Below are 21,562 nucleotides of genomic sequence, written 5' to 3'. Positions count from 1 at the left end.
CTTCTCCTAGAGAGCAGGGAAACTGATCCCTTCCCAAGTCCATGGAGGCTACCCAGTGTTTCTGGGACCGGAGGAGGAGGGGTTTGCAGGAGCAATTTGAGCCAGGCACCACGGGGAGCTGTGCTGTCCCATGCTGTGAGCCACAGCCAGCCCCGCTGCAGCCACCTTATCACCAGCACCGCAGCGATGCTCGCTGCAATCAAAAGTTGATTTTCTCTATTCAACAGGAAAAAAAAAAATCTGGGTTTTCGGTGACCTTTTCCCTCCGGTTGCTATGGGAACTGTTTTGTCAAGCTGTCAGTTTGGGTGTTCGGACGAGGGGAAGTTTAATGTTGCCTCTTCAAAGTAGCCCATTCCTTTGAGTATGGTTTCCCCCAGTGGAAAATTCCTGCTGCAGCATCCCGTTGCTTCAGAGGACATCCTTTGTAAGGACTGCAGCCTTCCCATTTGCACTCAGAGTGCCAAACTTCTCACTGGCTAACTGCAAGGTGCTTCTTTCTTTTGAAGGCCTCTCTCCAAGCTTATGTGCCTGATGCTTATTTAAAACCACAGACAACGCTGAATAAGGATTCCTTAGTGATTTAAAAAAAAAAAAAAGAAAAAGGCTTAAGACATGCTGAAAGTAAGTGGATTGCATAGAGGTCTGCTCTGGAATCTGAGGACAGCAGTGAACACCAATGTGTGCAGGAATGTGATGTTTTACCCAAATTCAACCCAACTTGCTGCTGCTCGGTGCTGGGTGATGGTCAGCCTTGCTGGCAGCGCAGGACTGCAAAGGTTTTCTGTCTGCAACTACTTTGCTACAGCAGCTCTTCCTATGCTGATCAAAACCAGCATCAAAATGAGCCTTTTTCTCTTGCTCATGGCTTCTCCATTCAGACTTCTTTTTAGAATGGGATTGCTCTGAGGCCTAGAAACAATGTTAGTTCCTTGCTGAAACGCGCTCACTGCTGCCAGTTGGCTTCTGTGTGTTTAATTGAGCTGTAGCGGGACAGCTACAGTGAGGAACAAATTGCGCATCTGAGCAGCTTAGGAAAGGATCTGACAACCTAATGCTGCATGCTGAAAAGACAAGCATCCAGCCCTGGCTCTCTCCCTTACTCCTTGCCCAGGAGGAGCCCTGCTGGATGCAGCCCTCCCCAGCCCCTGCCCGCTCCTCTGGCTGATCAGAACGCAGTGCTCTGAAGAGGAAGCGGTGCCGGGATGAGCCCATTTTGCTCAGCAGTTCTCCTCTGACACAGCATTAAGTGCTCGTCCTCAGGGCTGAAATCCCAGCGAAACCCCTCTTTTGTTCAGAAACGCTTGCAGTTGATTCCAGCTATTCTCGCCCACTTACGGCACCGCATTTTCTTTGCCGGTTTCAAATTCCCTCGGATGGGTTAAGAACGTCCCAACTCCTTCCGGCAAAACTTCCCAGTAACCTGAGCAAAGACCAAAACCGACCACGGCGAAGTGCGATCCCCGTCTTTTCCCCCCCCGTGCGCTGCCGGCACTGCGCGGTGCGCGCTGCCCCCTGGTGGGACCGCCGCGGAGAGCGCCTGCGCCTTCCTGCTGGGGAAAAAGGCAGGGAAAGTTCCGAAAAGATGGAATAGAAGCAAAACCTCTGCTAAAAATCCTTTCCTGGCTCCTTTAGGGAATGTGCCTCGCGCCGAAAAGCTGCGATTTCAGTGCGACCTCTTGGAAGGAGTACGTTCTTTTTACCTCCAGTGCTCTTCCTCGATGGTTTTTCTGTACTTGCAGGGTGTAAGCTCTGTGAGGATGCAGGAGGGCGTGGGACCTGCGGGTACGTGGTGTCCCTGCATCCGTCTCCCTCTGCTTCTGCTCCACTGGAAGAGAGGAACGCCCAAGGGGTCTTTGCTGTGAAGTGCTGCCCTTCTTGGGGGTGCAGATGGCAGCGAGTGCTGCTGTGTCCCAGCGTGATCCTGCCTAGGAGATGCTGAAGCACAAGTGGGAGAAGCTGTGGGAGGAGGATGTGAGGATGGAAAGCTAAATTCTATGGTTCTATGAAAGAGAGAGGGAATGAGGAGTCCAATGCTGGAGGCTTACCCAGTGGTAGAATCATAGAATTGTTTGAATCAGAGGTGATCCTAACATGCCATCTGGTCCAACTCCCCTGCAATGAACAGGAACTTCTGCATCAAATCAGTTGGGTGCTCAGAGCCCATCCACCCTGACCCTGAGTGGCTCCAGGGTCGGGTCACCACCACCTCTCTGGGCAGCCTGTGCCAGTGCCCCACCACCCTTACTGTATAAAACCTTCTTCCTTATATCCAACCTAAATCTCCCCTCTTGTAGTTTGAAACCATCTCCTCTTGTCCTACCACAACAGACTCTGCTAAAGGTTCTCCCCCCTTCTTTCGTACAGCCTCCTTAGGTACTGACAGGCCACTCTCAGGTTTCCCTGGAGCCTTCTCTTCTCCAAGCTGCACAGCCCCAGCTCTCAGCCTGTCCTCACAGGGAGGTGTTCCATCCCTCAGAGCACTATTGTGGCTCGTATGGTCTGATTTTTTTTTTTGGGGGGGGTGGTTCTGCCAGGAGCTGGATTTGACGGGTCCCTTCCAATTCAGGATATTCTATGATTCTATGAAATGGAGGTGCTGGGAAGGATGCTTGCATGTCTCTGGCTGCTGGGGGGGCTGAAAGCCAGGTCTGGCCCCCTCCTGCAGCACCACAGGGAAGGAGGGCTCTGCCACCGTGCGGCCCCAGGGCTGCTGCAGGGCAGCTCCATCTGTGGGCCCCAATTAGCATTAATACATGGTTAGTCTTTTTGAGCCTTGAGAAGTCAAATAAAGGGGAAAGAACGAGTGGAGCTGCTGAGATTCACTAATTGGCACTCCCTCCCCTCACCCGTATGCTCACTTACAGATCAGCAGCGCTTTGAACGCAGCGTAATTGAATTGTCAAGTGGCAGGAGACACGTGTCTGCGTGCGACTCAGCCCTGTGCTCGGTGATTTGCGGTGTCCCATTACATGGATGTGCTTCTGGCTCTCGGCTGCACACGTTGTGAGCTCTCCATCACCGCTAGCACCAAGCAACAGTGCTGTGGTCCTGCAAAGGAGGGCACTTAGCCACGTGTCTGAGGATGGAGTCATCAGAGCTGGGCTAACGTGCAGTGCTGGTGCAAGAAAGATGTGTTTCAAGGTTCAGGTCACCATTTTGCATTTTGAGCCTGTGCTTAACCAGTGGGACTGATCTGTTTGATTTCCTGGTGCTAGAAGGACCCTGGGCAGGAGCCAGGAGCTGGAGGAATGTCCAACTGCTGGTAGCTCCAGTGTAGTTTGCCTTTGGGCTTGAGGCATAAATGCTTTTCTCTGAAGTTGCTTTGCACTAAACGTCTGCTCAAACAGTTGGCTTTAAGGAGGGTGTCTCTGAGAGCATCAAGGATAGTTATGGTTCATAAAAGCCACATTCAGGAAAGCAGGAGAGCTCTTCCCTGAAGCCTCCTCTAGCCTTTTCCAGGGGAATTTATGCAAATACTTAAAACTGCATTTGCACTACCTAAGTCAGAGGCAGAAAAGCCTTCCACTTTTAGTGAGTGTGCAGAACGTGTCCCCACAGCGGGCTGATGGAGAGGGGCGAGCTGGAACTCCCGGTGTGCACATCTCTGCCGCAAGGGGATTTTCAGAAATGCTCTGATGCAGCACTCCCTCAGGCTTTGAAGGCTTCTTTATCCAACACGGCCCCTTTTGAGGGTCTGACAGGGAGATTTATGGATCTGATCCATTGGGCAGCAGCCAAGCACTCTGCGGCAATTATTTGGAGATAAAACTTTACTCCAGCAGCAGCCTGGCTGCCCTGGGAGAGACAGAGCTGCTCTCTTTTCTTCAAGTTTGCCACCTGGGAAGCTTTTCAGCAATAAATAGTCATGAGCTGTTATTCTGGATGCACGCAGTTGGTTTCAGAACTGTGTGACAGGTTAAAAACAAATAAAAATAACCCTTCATATCAAAGACCTACTTTCTGATCTCTGCTGCCTCGCTCGCCTACGAGACTTGCAGAAGAATAAACTCCTACAGATCTGATTTTCCTTAAAAGAATAGAGCCTCTCTCTTTGGAAGGAAGAAATGTGCCCTGTTTTTTGTTTAGGTGGTTGCTATTGTTTGCTCTGCTCTTTTGGGAAGGGATGAGTCACACCTGGAGTCACCGTGTTCTCAGAAACGGTTCCAATTTGACTAAAAAGTCAACAAAATTAATTCCCAACCAACTACAGGCAGTTTGTTGTATCCAATCTAATTTCTGTCAGTATAGAGTAAAAGAACACTTTTCTCCCCTGCATCTAACCAGAAAATTCCTTGTAATTCACGAAGGAAATCAAGAAAACAAGAGAGCTTGAGTTGGTGCTACCAAACTGTGGGATAATCTGCAGGATTATCCTCAAGGTATTGATCTCAGGAGAAAGGGGAGCAGCTGCAGAATCCTCCCAGGGCAGAATAATTGTGTCTGAAATCTTGTTTGCCAACTGGTCTGTGTCCAGAGCAAAGGAATTATTTTGGCCTTTTTTGGAGAGGGGGAGGAAACGTCAAATGTGATCGTCTAGTTTGCAGCATTGGGAAAGCCTTGCAGCGTGCTCTGCCAAGCTGCGCATGGGGGAAAGACAGCTTTACCCTGTAAAAGCAGCATTTTTATGGCTCTTGGAGAAGTCACGCTGTCCTGGTCCTTGCTTAGCTGTTTCTTGGAGAGAAATGGTTTTGCTCAGCAAAATCTTGCTGGCAGGGTTGGCTATGGCAACACACGCAGCCCTCTGCTCTACTGTTCTGCTGCCACTGAAAGGAAGGCGGCATGTTCCCGCAATGGGGACAGCAGTGATGCTGGGATGGTGGTTGGAGGGTGCAACAGGGCATGGGTTTGGGCTCAGAGGATGCGTGCTGCTGGGTGATGCTGAGCTGCTCTTTGGGCCGGAGCTGGGCACCCGGTGCTTTGTGCTGCGATCAGAGCGAGGAGGAGCGGAAGGGGCTGTGCGGGTGGGCAGGGAGTGCTGCATCTGGGGGAGATGCTGTGAGGTCCCTTTGTGCCTTCCAACAAACCTGGCTCTGTTACGGACCCGGGTGGGAGGAACATGGGGTAGGAAAGGATATTGCCTGTCCTCGCCTTGGGAGCACCACAAAGCCTGCATTGAGGGAGGGTCTGAGCTGAGACGGTCCCTTCAGTCCTTGGAAACTTTCCCGAGCAAATCCGAGGTGCTGTGGGGTTGTCTTTGCTTTTGAAGGGATTTATTCACGGGGCCTGACCTCATTTCCCCTCAGCACACACCAGTGTGTATTCTCTCTGCCTTGTTAGTCCAAGGGTGTTATCGCTCCTGCATTTGTTTGAACAAGTTCCTCACAGCTCTCTCCCACGCGGGCTCTGTGCTGCTTTCTTTCCTCATGTGTTCAGAGAACAAACCAGCTCAAAATTAACGCTGGAGCCGTTTATTATCGTTCTCCCCAGCTATCCTTTGGCCCTTTTCTGAGCACCGTGCCTGCAGCCCCTCAGCACTCAGCACATCCCCTGCAGCTGGTTTTGTTGCTGTCCTTACCTGGGGGCAAGCTTAAAAGGGCTGTGGGGTTGATAGGTGCAACTGAACCACGCAGAAGATGTCGAAGATGCACAGAATGCACAGAACAGAATTTCCCTGAAGCAACCCATGAAGGTCCTGTGAAAGCTCTGCACAGTGCCCGAGGAGGCACAGGCACGTGGATCTGCCCATTTGCCATCGGGTAGCTCGGGATTAGGGTTTGTATGAGGGATGGAAGAGCTCTCTTCCACCAGGGCTTTGGGGAAAACTGCTGGGGATGCAGAGGAGTGCATCGGAGTGGTGGTTCTGTGATGTAGTGCAAGGACAGGGGGAAGACCTATGTCCTTGAAAAGCCGACGCGATCCCGAACTGGAAGTAAAATCTCCCTACAGGTGCAGTCAGGTGTTGGGAAGCTGCTCCGTGCGCGATGAAATGATTTCCAACCTCGGCTGGGCCGCTGCCGAGCATCCCTTTGCCAGTGCCCATCGCATCAGTAGGTGGCAGCAGCTGCCCGGCCGCTGCGCTCAGCGGAGCAGAGGTTCGCTGCGCTCTCTCTTTGGTGCTTATTCTCCTCCCCCCAACACCCCCCCCCCTTTTTTTTTTTTTTTTTTTAACCCAATGCAAACTGTAGATGGCAGCAGGATAAAGACTGTCCTGTTTCTTTGTGACTCCTGCTCTGGATAGCGTTTTTTTGGTTTTTTTTTTTGTTTTTGTTTTTTTTTTTTCCTACTAATGGCCGCTCGTTGCCTGTGCTTCTGCCCTGCCCTGACTTCAGGGCAGCCCGTGGGCTTTGCTGAGAGCATCGCAGAGCTTCGTGCGTGCTCCAGCTCCGAGCTTGGAGATGGCTGCGGGTGTCTGCGCGGAGCAGTAGGGGGAGATGCTTCCATCAGAGCTGTCCAAAAGTTTTGGTAAAACTGGTGTGTTACGGGCAGGAGAGAGATGTGAGTGCTGCCTCCCGTTAGAGGAAGGAGAGGAGCTTAAGAGCAGCTGTGCTGGCTGAGAGCTTGTGGCTCTTTCATCCCTAAAGGCTTCCAGAGCTCGTCTGGATGAGGCTTGGGTGTCCTTCAGCAGCACTGAGCTCAGCTGTGCTTGGAGCCTGACTGGGGATCGCCAGGGTCTTTCTGTACTCAGCAGCCCGATCTCTGTCTGCACGTGCTAATTGTGCTCATCTGGGTCAATGTAACAGGGTTTCCTCTGCCTTTAGCCAGCTGCATGGTTGGACTACATGATCTTAGTGGTCTGTGGAATCTGCTGCCACTTCTGAGCTGGGGTGGATGAGTCTTCTGAAGCACTGTCCAGGCTCTTTGCCACCGTACGAATAACCATCACTGTGTCCCAGATGTGTTAGCAGGACCCTGAGGCCACTTCCTCAGGTGCCTCCTGGATTCAGCCACACTTGAGGCTTCCTCAAGTTTTTTTTCTGAGGCTCTCCTGGGTAATTTGGTTTAAAGCATCCCTTCTGGTTGATCTGATGGGAGTTCAGCTAGCTGATGTCCTAAGGGACATATGTCATTTTAAGTATACATTACTCAGTGGAGGAGGGTAGTTTGATGTGATACCTGCAGGCTATGAAGAAAAAAAAATAAGCTTGAGGTGAAAAAGCTTCCTCAAAATAAGAGCTATTAAAGTAACTCATGGGGACAGAATTTTTAGGCTATTTAACGTGCCATAAATCTCATGGGGGGAATTCTTACTCTCTAACTCTGTAGCCACTTGATTTAAATCTGTCTTTCTCCCCAGCTTCCCGTAATTACAGTGCAGCTCCCAGCACATCCCGAGCCACCTGCAGTGCCTGTTTCTGCTGAAAGGGCCTCCCAGATGTTGGGCACCCCTGGGCACGAGGCCCTGCATCTCTAGGGCTGTGGCCATGGCTCTCGAGCCCCATGGGTGCTCTTTGCACCGCGCTGCCTTTGTGAAGCTGGGAAGGGATCCAGAGCAGCTGCGCTAGGACCTGTCAATCTCAAACTGCAAAGTCATAAGGGGAGAAAATAATCATCGTATTAATAATAATAATAAAGCCGTCAACTTGTCTCGCCCTCCAACAGTAAAAAGGTTTTGGTTGGAGGTTTGCATCAGTTATAATTTTCCCCAAGCTGATTTCTCCCCGTGATGCCACTATGCAGCCCATAAGCGATGCTCAGGCAAAATCTCCTCTGACATTCATCTCTGTTTACAGAGCTCATCCAAAAACAAGAGGCCTTTGCTTCTCTTTATTCAGCATCACCACGACTTGGTTGCCAAGGCACCCGCCTTTGATTGCTGTGGTTTGGCTCCAACCAGGGATGCCTGAGCCCTCCTGACTGTGTCCCTGCACTGAGCCCACAGCTGGGCAGCGAAATGTCCCCAGTGCTGGCATCCGCCGTGATAGAGACCCAATTCCACCACCAAGCCTTGGGGAGCTCCTTTCTGGGCCCTACATTCAAGCTTGCCTTCAATCTTGATTTATCACGGGCAAAAGAAAATGGAAAAGAGAGGTACAAAATGATGTTTTGTCAGCAGCTGTGCCTATGTGGCACTTGCACCAAAATCACTGCTGCTCTATATGCTGAACTGGAAGAACTGGTCAAGCAGTCCCTGAAACAAGGGTGATGCGGTGTTGGACCAGCTGGGAGCAAAGCTGAGATTGTTTCCATATGTTCTGCTGGTTTTCTACCCCAGCACCACCACCTTCACCAGCTGATGTATCTCCAACTGAAATACACTGGATTTTCTAACGAAATCATTTGTAGCTTCAAAACCCACCGCCCCGAGCCAGCCTGGTGCATGAGAGCTGTACCCTCTGAGGCAGCTCCCATCTGTGCATTGCTGCTGAGGCTGCCAACATTCATAAATACCTCCAAATTCAATCTGATCAATGGAAGAAGATGCTTCTCCTTTTCTGCTTTTCCATCAGAAAAGAGACATCTCCTAAACTGCACGGCACACTGAGGGGAAGGAGCGGTGAGAAGTGAGCTGGGTAGGCAGCAGACTACGCGTCGTGATGCCTTTAAGTTGCTCGATGAAGTTCATTTCTCCTTGTCTGTACAAGGCTGGACTCTGCATTTTCATGGTAAATTTGTTTACTGAGCCGTTGTTGAAATTCTGGAAGCAGAGAAAATGCATTTGCTCCATAACCTTTCCGGATCTGACAAGTCCTATAAAATCTATTAAAGCCTTTAATGAAATCCCCGCTCAGAGCCAGCTCCCATGAATGAATGTGGAATCGGAATTTAAATTAAAATGTTGTTTTTGTAGTCTGTGGGTTTTAGCCTTGACAGAAATTAAAGGGACAGTTCACATTTGGGGATTTGTTGCTCTCTCCCTTCACTTTTGTACTGCCTCTTCCTGCAGAGGATGGGTGTTAGAACCTCTCCTCCTCTCTCTGAGAGTGTGACTCAGCTGCAAGCACAAACCCGGGTATTCTGCATAATTTCAATTAGAGAAGGCAAAATTGGCTAATGGGCAGCGCTGTCCTTTCGATGAGCTGTGGGTCTCTTGTTAGCAGACACAGGGTGCTGTGCCCAGTCTCCCCTTGAGGTACACGGGGCTGCCCTCACTGCAGAGGTGGCTGCTGCAGTGGTTGCCAGCAGCCTCGTCCCTGTCCCCCTGCCATGGGCCCTGTGGAGATGCTTGCAAGCAATCCTCCATGAGGAGCCTGATGTAAATCCACTGGATGTGCTTGGCTTTGCATACTCAATCCTTTAATTTCCATATGTAAATACAGGGCTGTGCGTGCAGGGGTTGTGCAGGCAATTAATTATTTTGATCTCTCTGCACAGAGTGAAGCGAAAAATCCCACAGTGAAACACAGGCATCTCCAACTCTACAATAAGAGGCGGCCGTGGGCTTTGCTCACTTTCTCCTAAGCTGGGACCTGTCGTGCCCATCAGAGCTCACATCGCATCGGCTCCTGCTGTTCCAGGCAAAGAAAGAGTCGGTAGTTAACCTGGTAGAAGGGATTCCCCTTCTCAACTTCCCAAGGTACCAAAGGACCTTTTGGCTCCATCCTCCCTTTTCATTGCCTTGCTTCTGCTCTCCTCCTCAGGTTTCCTTGCTGAGCTCTCGCTGCAAAGCCAAGTCTGCGCTGTTCGATGTCTGCAGCTTTGTTTCTGGGCCCAGGCAGCAGGATGGAGAAAGGATCGGGGTGTTCCAGCAGCCAGCATGGAAGGTGAGAAGGGAGATGTGCGTGGGAAAGGGAAGGGTGGGATAGAAGCTAGGAGGATGTTGCTCCTGATGAGTGCCTGTGTGTGTCTGTGGGAAGGAATGGAGGTGCTGTCCAGCACCATGTTACCCACGTGAAATGCCAAATTCCCACCCAGTACAAAGGAAAAGAAAAGCCACCGAGAGCAGCTGTCCCCAGAAATGCCCCCACCCCTCCCTGAGCCTGCTGTGTTCCATGTCGCTCCGTGTGGGCTTAGCACAGTATACTCAATGTTATGAACGACGCAGAGTTGCAGATCACAAATAACTGCATAATAAAGACACGTAAACAGCCATTTGGTTCATGGCTGATAAACTTTCATGGTCCATTTTATCACTGTGCGTGCAGAGGAAGGAGGGCTCAGGAAGGGGGATGCTGCCCTGCCAGAGACTGGGTGCGATCCTGCCCCAGGTCCTCGTGGGGCAGGAGACCGAGGACAAAGACCAGTCTTATGGGGAGCATCTGAGGGAACTGGGATTGTTCAGTCTGGAGAAGAGGAGGTTCTGGGAAGACCTCATTAGTCACTACGGCTCCCTAAAAGGAGATTGTGGCGAGGTGGGGTTTGGCCTCTGCTCCCAGCTTACAGCGATACGATGAGCTGTAATGGCCTTGCATTGTGCCAAGGGAGGTTCAGGTTGGATATTAGGAAAAATTTCTCTCAGAAAGAGTGGTCAGGGGTTGGAACAGGGTGCCCAGGGGAGTGGTGGATTCACTGTCCCCGGACATGTTCAAGAAAAGGGTAAAAGTGACATTAAGTAACATGATTAGTGGGGATGGGTTGATGGTTGGGCTTGATGATCTTTGTGGTCTTTTCCAACCTTAATGATTCTGTGATTGTTTCTGCCATGGGTAATGCTGCTGAGAGTTTTCCTTTCTCCACAAGAACTAGAGCAAGAAGCTCCTCTCCCAAAGAGGAGCAAGCAACTGCTGCTTGAATTAAAACATTTTTGGGGTAGGGCACAGTTGAGCACACCCATGGGCAAAAGGATTTCCCCTACCTTCAATGACAGACAGGGGCAAGGCTGGGAAAAGTCACTCCAGAAAGGAGCATCTCGGGAGGCAGGCAAAGATAGGAGTGTTTGCAATGCAGAAAAGCAGGGGAACTCATTAGTGCAATGTGAAGTGAAACAGAAAATGCTTAAATTTGTTGGCAAAGCGGCAGGAGGAGGGAAAGAAATGCTCTTTCCATGTCAACACGTTGCTGGAAAGATAGCGAGAACTTTGCTTTGTTTTGGTGGCCATCAAGGCTTTGTGTTTTTCTCCTCTTTCCTTTTTCCCTGACTTGGGTTATTACAAAGCAATCCATGCTGTTTCTAAGAAAAATATCATTAAGTTTCATTTTGAAAATGTCAAAACAAAATGTTTTGGCATTTCTGAAGTGAAACATTTCATTAAAAATGCTACATCCGAGTGTTTTGACATTTTTTAGATCCGCTCTCCACCTCCTCCCACTTTTTCCAACCTAAATTTGTTAATATTTTTAGTCCTTCTGAAACACAATTTTCCAGCAAACAAATTAGTAGTTAAAAACGAAATAAATCACTGCCTTGTGTGTTTTGTTAGTGGTAAGCAATGAGAAACATGGACAACCGAGGCTGCCACTGTTTCACAACCTCAGTTGTCACTTGCATGGCACTAAAGGATGTGTAATTGTGCTGGGGCAGAGCAACGCCTTCATTCACTTTTTATTCACTTAGAGTCGTGTTGTCAAGAATTCCCCCACTGCACAATAGGAGCAGAGAGGGGTGACTCTGGATATACGGTGCCCCAGCCCAAGCAAGCTACTGATGCTTGCAGGCTCCTCAATTATTGGCAATCAAACGCTGCCTTTAAAGCACTGCTCTTCGCAGAGCAGAGGGAGTAGCTCACAGGGCATGCTGCTTGTGGCAGAGCATGATAGTCGCCTACAAAACTCAAGGTGGCAGTCACATTTGCAGGCTGTCCCAGGACTTCAGGAAGCCCCAGAGGCTGCCTCGGCGCTATGAAAAATATCAACAATATACCTAATCTGCTAATGAAAGATCCAGTTGGTTTTAATCCAGATAAGCTAGTTATCTTCGCGCAAACCCCCATGCCTGAGGCTGGAGAGCTGGGAGCGCTGCTGGCGCTGCAGCTGCTTTGAGAGCTGTGGTCCCAGCGCTCTCTGCATTGGCATTGCTGGGACCAGGCTGGCGGAGCAGCAGCCAAGGACCTCCTCCCAAGGCTGGCGGCTTGCAGCTCCATCTGGGCAAATAGCAAACCTCTCTTTCGCTATGGAAAAACGCTGTTTTTCCTCCCTTCTTCTGCAGCTGTGTGTTGAATTCCCACATGTCAGGAGCGGATTTAGGTGTCAGGGCCATAGATCTCAATGAAAATGCCCCGCACTGCTAATTTGGGTGATGCTGACTTGCTGAGCGCTGAGTTTTCCCAGCAAGCATTGGGTTCTCCTTGTACTGAGTTAACCAGTTGACAGCAGCGGTCTCTGCTGAAAACCTGCTGGAGATGAGACGCTGGTGGGTTTCACAGGGGCAAGCTCAGGTGTGGGGACAGATGCAGCCTGCAAGATGGATTCACTCAAAGGAAAAGGGGGAAAAACACCTCTGTTCTCCTTGTTCTTTGGGTGTGTGCACTTTCTGAGCAATAACAGCCACCTTTCCAGCCCTTCATCGCTCTGCCTTGACTCCCTGGCGCTGCCACTGCTCCTTTCTAAACAAACATTAAGAAATAAAGGGCGGAAGGGAGGTGGTGGTTCAGGAACGTAAAGTCCCACAAAGAAAATTATCTTCCTTTCACTCGAGTTTTTTTGAAAGCTGCTGGGTTGAACAGGCGGCTCTGTTGATTGCAGTTTCAGTCCCTGATTATGCAGTAATGGAAGCATCAGAAATCATTGCGCTTCCTTCCTCAATTTGAGTTTGCCCTTCATCCCGTGGTTTCAGGCTAAGGAGAAAATGGTCATTTGGAAGAGGAAGGGGGAAAAAAATGCAATCTTGTTCATTTCCCTTAAAGTCACAGCTCTTTATTTGCCATTCCCATTCTACATCCTGCCCATTTCAAAGATCAATTAGCAGCTGCCTTATACATGAAGAAAAAAACCTTTTACAGTGAAACTTTTACCCAGGCTGAAAAGTACTTTTCTGTCCTTCTTGCAGAAAGGCTGGTTGTTGCTCAAAGCAGGAATTCCTGGGTAAAAAGCTGACAAATGCTCGAAGGAGACATTTTCTGGGCACGCGGAGGGCTGTGGCAGGTGCCCATCCTGCTGTCCCCTGGTTGGTGGTGCTGAGGCTCTGCATCAGCGAGCAAGAAATTGGGGTTAAAGCAACAGAATCCAACAGGCTGCAGGGCTGGGGCTGTGCAAACCTTGCATCAGAGCTGCAGAGGAGAGGAAAGCAGCTCTCCCAACAAAAGGTGTGGGGGCTGAGGTGACCATGCCCATCCTCTCTCTGCAACCATCCTCCAATAGCTGGGATTGCTCAAGAGAGGGCTAAGCAGCTGAGACAATTCCTTTATGCTTTTGCTAGCTGGGGCGAAAGTATGGTCAGAGACTGGTGCGTTGGGATGCTCAGTCCCAGGGAGAAAGCAAAGCTTTGCCTGTCCTGTGGTGCCCGGGGCTCTGCTCTGTGGCCTTCTTGCAGGGCTCGGCTCTTCTCTTTTCACTCCTTTTTTTTTTTTTTAAACTCCAATCTGTTTGCACTTCTCTCCCCCCTCCCCGCTGCCATCCCTTAGGCCTTCTGGGGAAAAGAAAGAAACAGCCTCTCTGTTTTTAATCAACCTAATTAGTGTATCTTTAATACAATTAGAGGGAAATTTTACCGCTCCCCCCCCCTCCCCGTGTATCAATTAAAGGCCCACAGTTGCAGGGTAAATTTCTAATCCATTTAGGACCGGCTCCCCCCACTCTCCTCCTCCTCCCGCCTGGCAGAGTGTTGCTTCCTCCTCCGTTTTCTTTAGGAGCCTGTTCAAACAGCACATTGTAAGGAGTAAATAAATTACTCTCTGCCCCTGTGCCCTCTCCCGCGCGGCAGCCGGCCCTGTTCCAGGCAGCTGCCCTGATTGTGCGTGCAGGCGCAGGGGGGAAGGGGCACGCACAAAGCCGGGCCTGCACGCTTGGGGGGGGGGGGGGGTCACGCTGTTCATCCCTCCTTTCTTCTATTCTTCACCGCTGCCATCCCTTCTTCAGCATCTTTTAGTTTTTATCTCTGTAAATATGTAAATAGATCATTAGGGGTGGTTAGTTTGGGTGGTGGTGGTGGTTGTTTTGTGGGGGGTGGTTAGTGGTTATTTTTGTGGCACGGAGTGATTTATTCCTGCAGAGACCTGAGTGGGTTTTTCTCCCCTCGGGGGTCTCGGGGGGTTATGTCCCTGCAGCTCCTGCGCTGGGATGCTGCGTGGGGAGCTGGGGCTGCGTGCACCCTGCTGCCTCCTCATGCACTGCCCTGCAAACCCTGCCAAATCACCTCGGGATTGCCCAAAGCAGGAGGGAGCAGCCTTGCCCCATGCCGGGCTCCTGCAGGGAACCTCAGCACCAGCGTGCTCAATCCTGCCCTGCTCTCCATGCGAGCGACTTGGGCAGCACAAGGTACCAGCTGCTGGAGTAGCATCTAAATATCAACACGTTCCTTTTTTTGGGGGGGGGGCTGCTTTTGTATTTATTTATTTTCACTTGTGGCATAGGCAAGCTGCTGCTGGGTGTGCAGAACCTGGCGCTGCTGTGGCATCCTCGTGGCGGGCAGGTGACGCTTCCCATCGCCGTGCCTCTCCCGGCTGGCCCCAAACTACAAGGTCCTGCCTTTATGGATCACCGAGTCCCTGCGCTTTCTTAATGAACCTGGGTTTAATGCTTGACTTCTCCGTGTCATGTTTAATTACAGCAGCTGTAACTTCCTCGTTGGTTGGCTTGAAATAATATCTAAGCGCTTCTGAGCTTCAGAGCCTTGTTATTCTTCTATAATTAGAACCTTGAAGCTGGTGTGAGCTTTCTCTGTGAAATAGGAGCTATTTCCCATGCACGCCTATTGCAAAGCCTCAGCTTGCCCGAAGTCGGGAAAGAGCTGCTGCTGTCTGACTCGAGCGGAAGGGAATTTGGCCGTGCTCTGTGAGTTAACATCAGTGGAGCATCTCAATGAGCACTTCAAAACGCAGAGATTGCCGAGGGATAGATGCCAAAAAGTTCTCAAGATTTATCAGAAAGGATTTTTTTTTTTGGGGGGGGGGGGTAGGGGGTTTTGAAATTAACTCCTCTTGTGCTGAACTCTCAACTTTTCCCTCAGAAGGGCTGAGATGTGGGGGTCTCTTCTTTCGTGTTTCATCTGAGGGCTCTTTAAGGATGCTGTTTTTCTTCAGGGAATGAAGAGGTGGCCCTAAGTGTGCTGGGGAGGTGCTGTATTTAGGGTCCTATCCCTGGCTGCCCCAGAACCCCCTTGATGCCTCCAGCTCAGTTTTGTCCCTGGTTTTTGTCCCATGCTATGGGATCCACAGGTGGGACCATATCCCATTGCGGTGACATTTTCTCCCTAGTTCAGGGCGGTGAGACCTCACAATTTTAAGAGTGTGAATTTGATAAAAAAGAAATATCAATGCTCTTCTCCTTGCCTTATCGCTGATGCCTGCCGTTTGCTGACCCTCCTGGGACAGGGAGCTGAAGTGGGATGATAGGCAACCAGTGTGGCTGCTCTTAGAAGCCCAAGGTGACACCCAAGAGCAGCCAGCTCACCAACAAGTGGCCCTTGAGGGGGTGCCAAGTCAGGAGAGAAGGGCGCTTTGAGAGGGCAGAGACTGACCTGTTGCCAGCACATCTGCATGCCCAGCAGAGCAGCAGCGTGTGCTCCCTCTGCTCAATCTCCTTCTCTATCTTCACCACCTCTCAAAAGAAGGGTTTTGTTCTGGTGGAAGTGAAGGGAGTGCTGTCTGTCACTACCTGCATCGTGGGGCAGCTGCAGTGGGATGTGGCCGCTAGCTGCTGGGCTTTGTGCAGGGAGCTGAGCTGCGGGGACCTCGTCCTGGCTCTTGCTGGGGCAGATCTGGGGATGTGGCAGCTGTGAGATGGCTCCTGGTGGTGTGTTCTCAAGGGGGGGGTTGCTGGGGCTACAGGGAGCTTGGTTGTGTCAGCGCTATGCACCCAGTAATGGCATTGCAGGAGCTGGTGCTACCATCAGCGGTAAGGCAAGGAGAAGAGCATCGATATTTCTATTTTTTATCAAATTCACACTCTTAAAACTGTGAGGTCTCACTGCACTGAACTAGGGAGAAAACATCACCACAATGGGATATGGTCCCACCTGTGGATCCCATAGCATGGGACAAAAACCAGGGACAAAACTGAGCTGGAGGCATCAAGGGGGTTCTGGGGCAGCCAGGGATAGGACTTTAAATACAGCACCTCCCCAGCACACTTAGGGCCACCTCTTCATTCCCTGGAAATATAGTCCCTGGAGAAAAACAGCATCCTTAAACAGGTCTCAGATGAAACACGAAAGAATGAAGTACTTAATTTACTCTGAAAATACATGTATTTGGAGTCACGACATTGGGAGACAGCATCCCTGCTCTGGCAGAGCCCACAGAGCAGGACCCGGCTGCTCAAGCACCGAAGCATTGCCGGCCCCACTTGCACTGAGCATCATGAGGGCTATTTCCAGGGAGAAGGGGATGACGGGGAGTGACAGTCTCTGAATTGCAATTGGAAACGTTTACAGCCCAGTCAATCCTAATTCATTATTAGCCGTAATTGTTTCAAAGAAAGTGTCCACTGTTATGTAAAATGCAGTCCCAGATGCTCCTAATGGTTCAGGCTCTCTGATTGCTGTAATTTGCAAAGCTTTTGCCTTTTTATTTTTTTTCCCCTCCCTCTGTAGTTATGATGTGCCTTTTATGAGCTAGCGAGGAAGAAAGAGAGAAAAGCACGCCATTAGAGGAAAATAATCATGTTGTACCTGAAAGGCCATTAGTAAGGCTGGTATGGATGCATGCATCTGGTCTGCAGCAGGCCTGCCTTGGGTCAAGGGACGCCTCAGGGACACACAGGGATGGGGAGAAGGGACACAGCGTGGGCATGCAGCCCAAAGCAACGTGGCACCGATCTGGGCATCAAGACATGTCAATAACCACTGCGCTTCGCAATTAATTTTCACTAGGAGATGTGGGCTCTGTGTGGATGAGAAATGTGGCTGGCAACTGTCATGGGGGTGATAGTGCTGGGGGTGAGTTTTGTCTTTTTTGTTTTGACATGAAGGAAACACTCGCTTCCCACTTCCATCTTCTGATGTTGCTCTGCATAAAGGCAAAACTGCAGAGATGTCTCTCACAAAGCTGAGTGGTGTGGGGTGTTTCAAAGCCCTCACTGTTTGCTGTCTTCCACCTCTATTTTCAGTCCCTCTGTCTGTGTCGATCCTGTCACCAGGAGAGGCTTAAGTCCATAATATCAACCTAATTTAAGTAAGGCTTTATGTGATGAGACATGTTTCAACCCTCACTGTGTGCAGAGGAGAGGAACTAAGGGAGGTTTGGTATTTCCATTACCCCCAGCCAAGGCTGAAATCCTGTGGGATGAGGCACACTCTGCCCTGAGTTTACTTGGATGAGCTGGGTCTACCTAAGACTGGAAATGGACGAAGAGATCCTTATATTATAGTGCTTTGGCAGGTTCTTTCTGGCAAAAATACAACCACCCAAACTCATTGTGAAAGAGACTAGTGGACACGAAAGCTGAGATTAAATGCAGTGTCTGGCAGATGCTGCTTTCGTAAATTATCCAACAGTGAAATACTCCATGAATTGCACCGAGGTTTCCCCATTTCCAGGACCAGACAGGGGAGGAGGGGGAGGAGCAAAGGCCAAGGGGAGTAAGCTCTTTCCCCTCTGCAGCCCTGCTCCTCCTCCAAGTCTATCTGCCCGTGACCCCACAGGGCAGGGGCAGTGTCGCCAGCCCAGCCACTCTGCTTCCCACCAGCCAGACCTGCCCTGGACCCCCCAGGACCTGCTGCCCCCAGATAGCCTTTGTCTGGGGAAGACTGAGAGGGCTGATTTAGTGGGGCAGCTGCCCTGCCCTTCACCTCCGAGGAGGGTGGTCCTCTGGGGTCACTGCTAGTGGCATGTGGGGCAGCCTGTGATGTTATTGTTTGTTTGGGAGCTGCCGGATGGGCTTTTAGCTGGGGCGAAAGGCAGGCAGCATTCATCATAGCCCCTTGCATCACCCATTCCCAGCCACTGCATTTCACAGCACCCATCCTCATACTTTGCGTTTCACAGCCCCTTGGATCTTGCAGAATCCATCCCATGCATCTTGCAGCACCCATCCCAGCCCCGTGTCTCCCTGTGTCACTGTGCTGGACATCTCCCCATGCTGGGGATAAGTCTTATTAACAGGAAAAATTTAATGTGCTAACTCGGGAGCCCTGGTCTGTGGGTCCAGCTCTGGCAGCAGGCGTGGCCTTGGAAGTGTCAATTAGACTCTTGAGCCATGGTTTACTCATTAACATAAGGTCTCTAACTACCCGGACCTGATGCTACAAGGGTGCTGAAGTTGGCTAATCAAACACGGACAGCCTCCAAAGGGAAGCTGGGCTCTGTGTTGAGTGGAAAACCCTTCCCATGACCAGCCCACCAAAACGTTGCTTTTGGGAGTGAGGTGAAATGCTCTGAGCTCCTCGACTCACAGCTAGAAAATGGGCATCGCAGACATAAGCGCGTTGGTCACGGGAACCAGAGCAGCCTTTCTTCTTTGATTTTTTTTCTTTCCCCTCCATCTCAATTAACTCCCTTTATTATTTCATCACGGAAATTGTTTGTGCCTTTAACGAACGGGAGGAACATTTGCAAATGCCTTTTTGTCTGAAGGCAAAGCTGCTTGGTGTTACTGAACTTCAAGGGATCGTTCCCCGTTTCCGCTCCTCTCCCTTTCTCTGCAGAGGCAGAACGTAGCGTAACTTAAAAGTCAGTGATTCAGACTGCAATTATAACCTAAAAGCACAAATAAAAGATAAGCTGGCATCCCACTGTTCCCCATTTGCATCTGTGTCACATGGGATGAAGGGAAAAATAAAATCTGCTTTTATAAAACGTTGAGCCAGAGAATCTCGTCCAGCAGAAAAAAAGAAATAAACAGATCCCCCGAGGCAGCGGTTGTTTGAGTTGCAAATGACAAATTCATTGGAAAATGGGACCCCCTGTGCTACCCGAGAGCAGTGTGTGTCCAGGACCAGGGCACCGACCTGCACCCGGAGCCCTAACCCCAACCCTAAGCACAGAGCCGGTTCTGTGCATCCCGGCTGTCCCATTGCCCGAAACCATCGGCGAGGAGCGGGGTGTCGATATGCCAGCCCTTGCTGGACAGCTCCTCTGGATCACTGCCCCCAGCGCCGGGCTCTGTCCTGGGGAGGAGTGGTTCGTTAGCATCAGTGGGGATTTCTGGAGTTCTGGGCTTGAGAGGTTGGAAAATCACCTCTCAGTGCTTCAGGTCTCTCTGTTTGCAGAGGCAAACAGCTGGGAAATCACTAGGGCCCTGTAAACGTTTAGTGCTGAAAATAAACAGGTTTTTGAGACAATGAGGTTTTTAAAGAGTAGGACATTTTTCTACAGGAAAAAACAGTCTGGGAAGGAGGCTGGGGTACTGAAGAAAACTGAAGCTATCCTATTTGGGAGCAGGGCTCTGTGCCCTTGGCTGTGGGGGCAGCCCTACAATCAAGTCTCTTTGGCAAGCATTTGCCTGCTCACCTGGGTGCAGACCCAGCTGGATGTGAGGAGCAGCATCAGCCCAGCACGTGCCTGGGTCTGGTCTCCAGCACTCAGAGCCAGCCTTCCATGTCTGTTGTTCTCCAATGCTGTACCAAAGCAGGTTGCATTTTTTCTTGCCCCAACCCAGGACCTCTCAGTGCCTGGGGACAAAAGCAGAGCTCAGGGCAGGTGGCGGCCATGGGATGGGCAGCTCTCGGGGTCTTTCCCTACAATGATGTGATGCTATCATTGACACATCGCTGTGCCAACCCTTGGTGCAGGCGATGGAGGGGCTGCTTCCAGCCTGACTCTGGGAAGCTCTGCAGCTGTGCCAGGGCTGCTCCGAACAAAGTGCCCCCGCTGGTGCTGGCAGCCCCTATTTGCATACAGATGTAGGGAATCCTAGCAGGCCCTGGCACTGGGGGGGAAGGATGCAATGGTGGGGACGAGGGAGTGAGGGGAGCCAGTGTGCAGACGCCCAGATCTCCAGGCTGGGTGGGCAGGTGGCCAAACAAAGGCCATCAGTTGGGCTGTCCCCATGGCATGCAGTACAATCTGTGGGTACAGGACCTGCCCATCTCTCTGTCTGCCTTTTCTCCCCTTCTTGCTGCTTCTCTTGTTCCTCCTCTTGCTCTCTTCATCGACCCATTCTGCTTTTCCCCTCCTGCTGCTATTCCTTTAAGATCCTGGGTAATGCTTTACAATGATGTTTCGATCCTGCTCAACTCCTGTCTGACAGCACTGGGTGCTCTCCAGTGTCTTATCCGGAGCACCACTCATCTTGCCAGGCCAATGGCACAAAACCCTCAAATGCTCCAAAAGCAGATTTTATGGGGTAAGGAGGGTTGAGCAAACCAGCAGTAAGGGGAGAAAATCAGCCCTTGGTGATGCATTCACCGCACTCAGCAAAGGAATGCCTGCTGTGGGCCACAAACAGTCCGTTGGCTTTATTTTGGAGAAGAGCTATCCATGAAACACAATTAAACAGCAAAGCATGGGAAGCTGCGAGGGTCCTTGAGCAGAGGAGAGGATGAATTTGCCAAACCCACTGGTTGTGCAGTGAAACCCCTGAGCATCTTGCAAGCTGGAGTTGCACATGGAGGAAACACCAAATTCATTCTCTACCTTTTGCTGCCATACTCCAAGCCTCATTGAGCGCAGGGCTGACAGCAGAGGGACCCAAGCTGACCCATTGACTCCTAGAACTTCGGAATGTGCTCGGAGAGGTGAAACACAGAGCCACCAACACACCTCGGTCAGGAGCTCAGCAGCCTCTTCTCCTCCCCATGTGGAACTAAAGAGAACGAAAACCCAGCAACACGAGGTGCTTGAAGTGCCATGGCTCCCTCCCTGTCCTTGTCACTCCCGTTGGCCAACATCACACACGGCATCCCGAATGCGTGACCTCGGCAAACGACAAATTGAGGCTGCTTATCACGTGGCTGCTTAAGAGGTGCTTGTCTGGTGAATGGCCTTGGCATACATTAAGTGAATAAACCGCAGCATTGTTCGGCTCCTTCAGCCGCTCTGCTCAGTTGACCCACTCAATAACTGTTTGTTTGCACAGATTTCCCCATACAAGTGCAACAAGCTGAACCCTGGATCTGAGCAGATGTGTTTGGAGTAGGCTCTCTCTCCTCGCTTCCTTCCCATCAAGGTGTATTGTTGCATCTTTTGAGAGCTCCAGCTCTCACCAGCGTGACTCATTCAGGCAAAAATTTCCGTGCTGTTTTCAGGGACCCTCAAGAGCTTCCAGGCATGCTTCGCTCTTCCGTGGCTGTATGCTGAGCCTCCACTAACCCAGAACTTCCCCCTACGAGCTCTCCTTGTGTTTTAACCCAACGCATCTGCACATGAGAAGACAGTGATAGAGAGGGGTGCCGGAGGGTGCACTGCTGTTGTCTGGGGCTGGAATCATTCCATTAATGCTGGTAGGCTCCAGGTAAGCCCTTGTAGAAGGACAGACCCTCACAAGCAACTTTGTTTCAGGGACCCCATTTTCAGACACAGGATTTGCACACACACAGCACTTCTCCATGTGGAAACCAGAGATCATTTGGCTTGTAAATCTGTCTGGCATACAGCTTGCACTGCTTGTGCCTCGTGTCCTCTGCCCAGGAGCAGCAAAGTGCTGTGTAAATGTCATGGATTGAGGCTCATCAGGCAAAACCCTCGTTGACGCAGAGACAAAAGCACACGG

The 21,562-nt window shown here is 50.8% G+C and overlaps 1 long non-coding RNA gene across 1 annotated transcript in view; it reads left to right on the top strand.

Annotated features, from left to right (window-relative positions):
- The window catches only part of LOC110408444, a 12,424-nt gene extending 3,372 nt beyond the window's left edge, over window positions 1-9,052 (top strand). Inside the window, exon 2 of the long non-coding RNA XR_002444347.1 lies at window positions 7,236-9,052. This is a non-coding gene — a long non-coding RNA (uncharacterized LOC110408444). The remainder of the gene's footprint in view (window positions 1-7,235) is intronic.

This window comes from Numida meleagris, chromosome 19, assembly GCF_002078875.1.
Source record: "Numida meleagris isolate 19003 breed g44 Domestic line chromosome 19, NumMel1.0, whole genome shotgun sequence".
Lineage (NCBI taxonomy): Eukaryota > Metazoa > Chordata > Aves > Galliformes > Numididae > Numida > Numida meleagris.
Note: the sequence above shows the minus strand (reverse complement) of the source record. Positions and strands in the feature narration are given on the sequence as shown.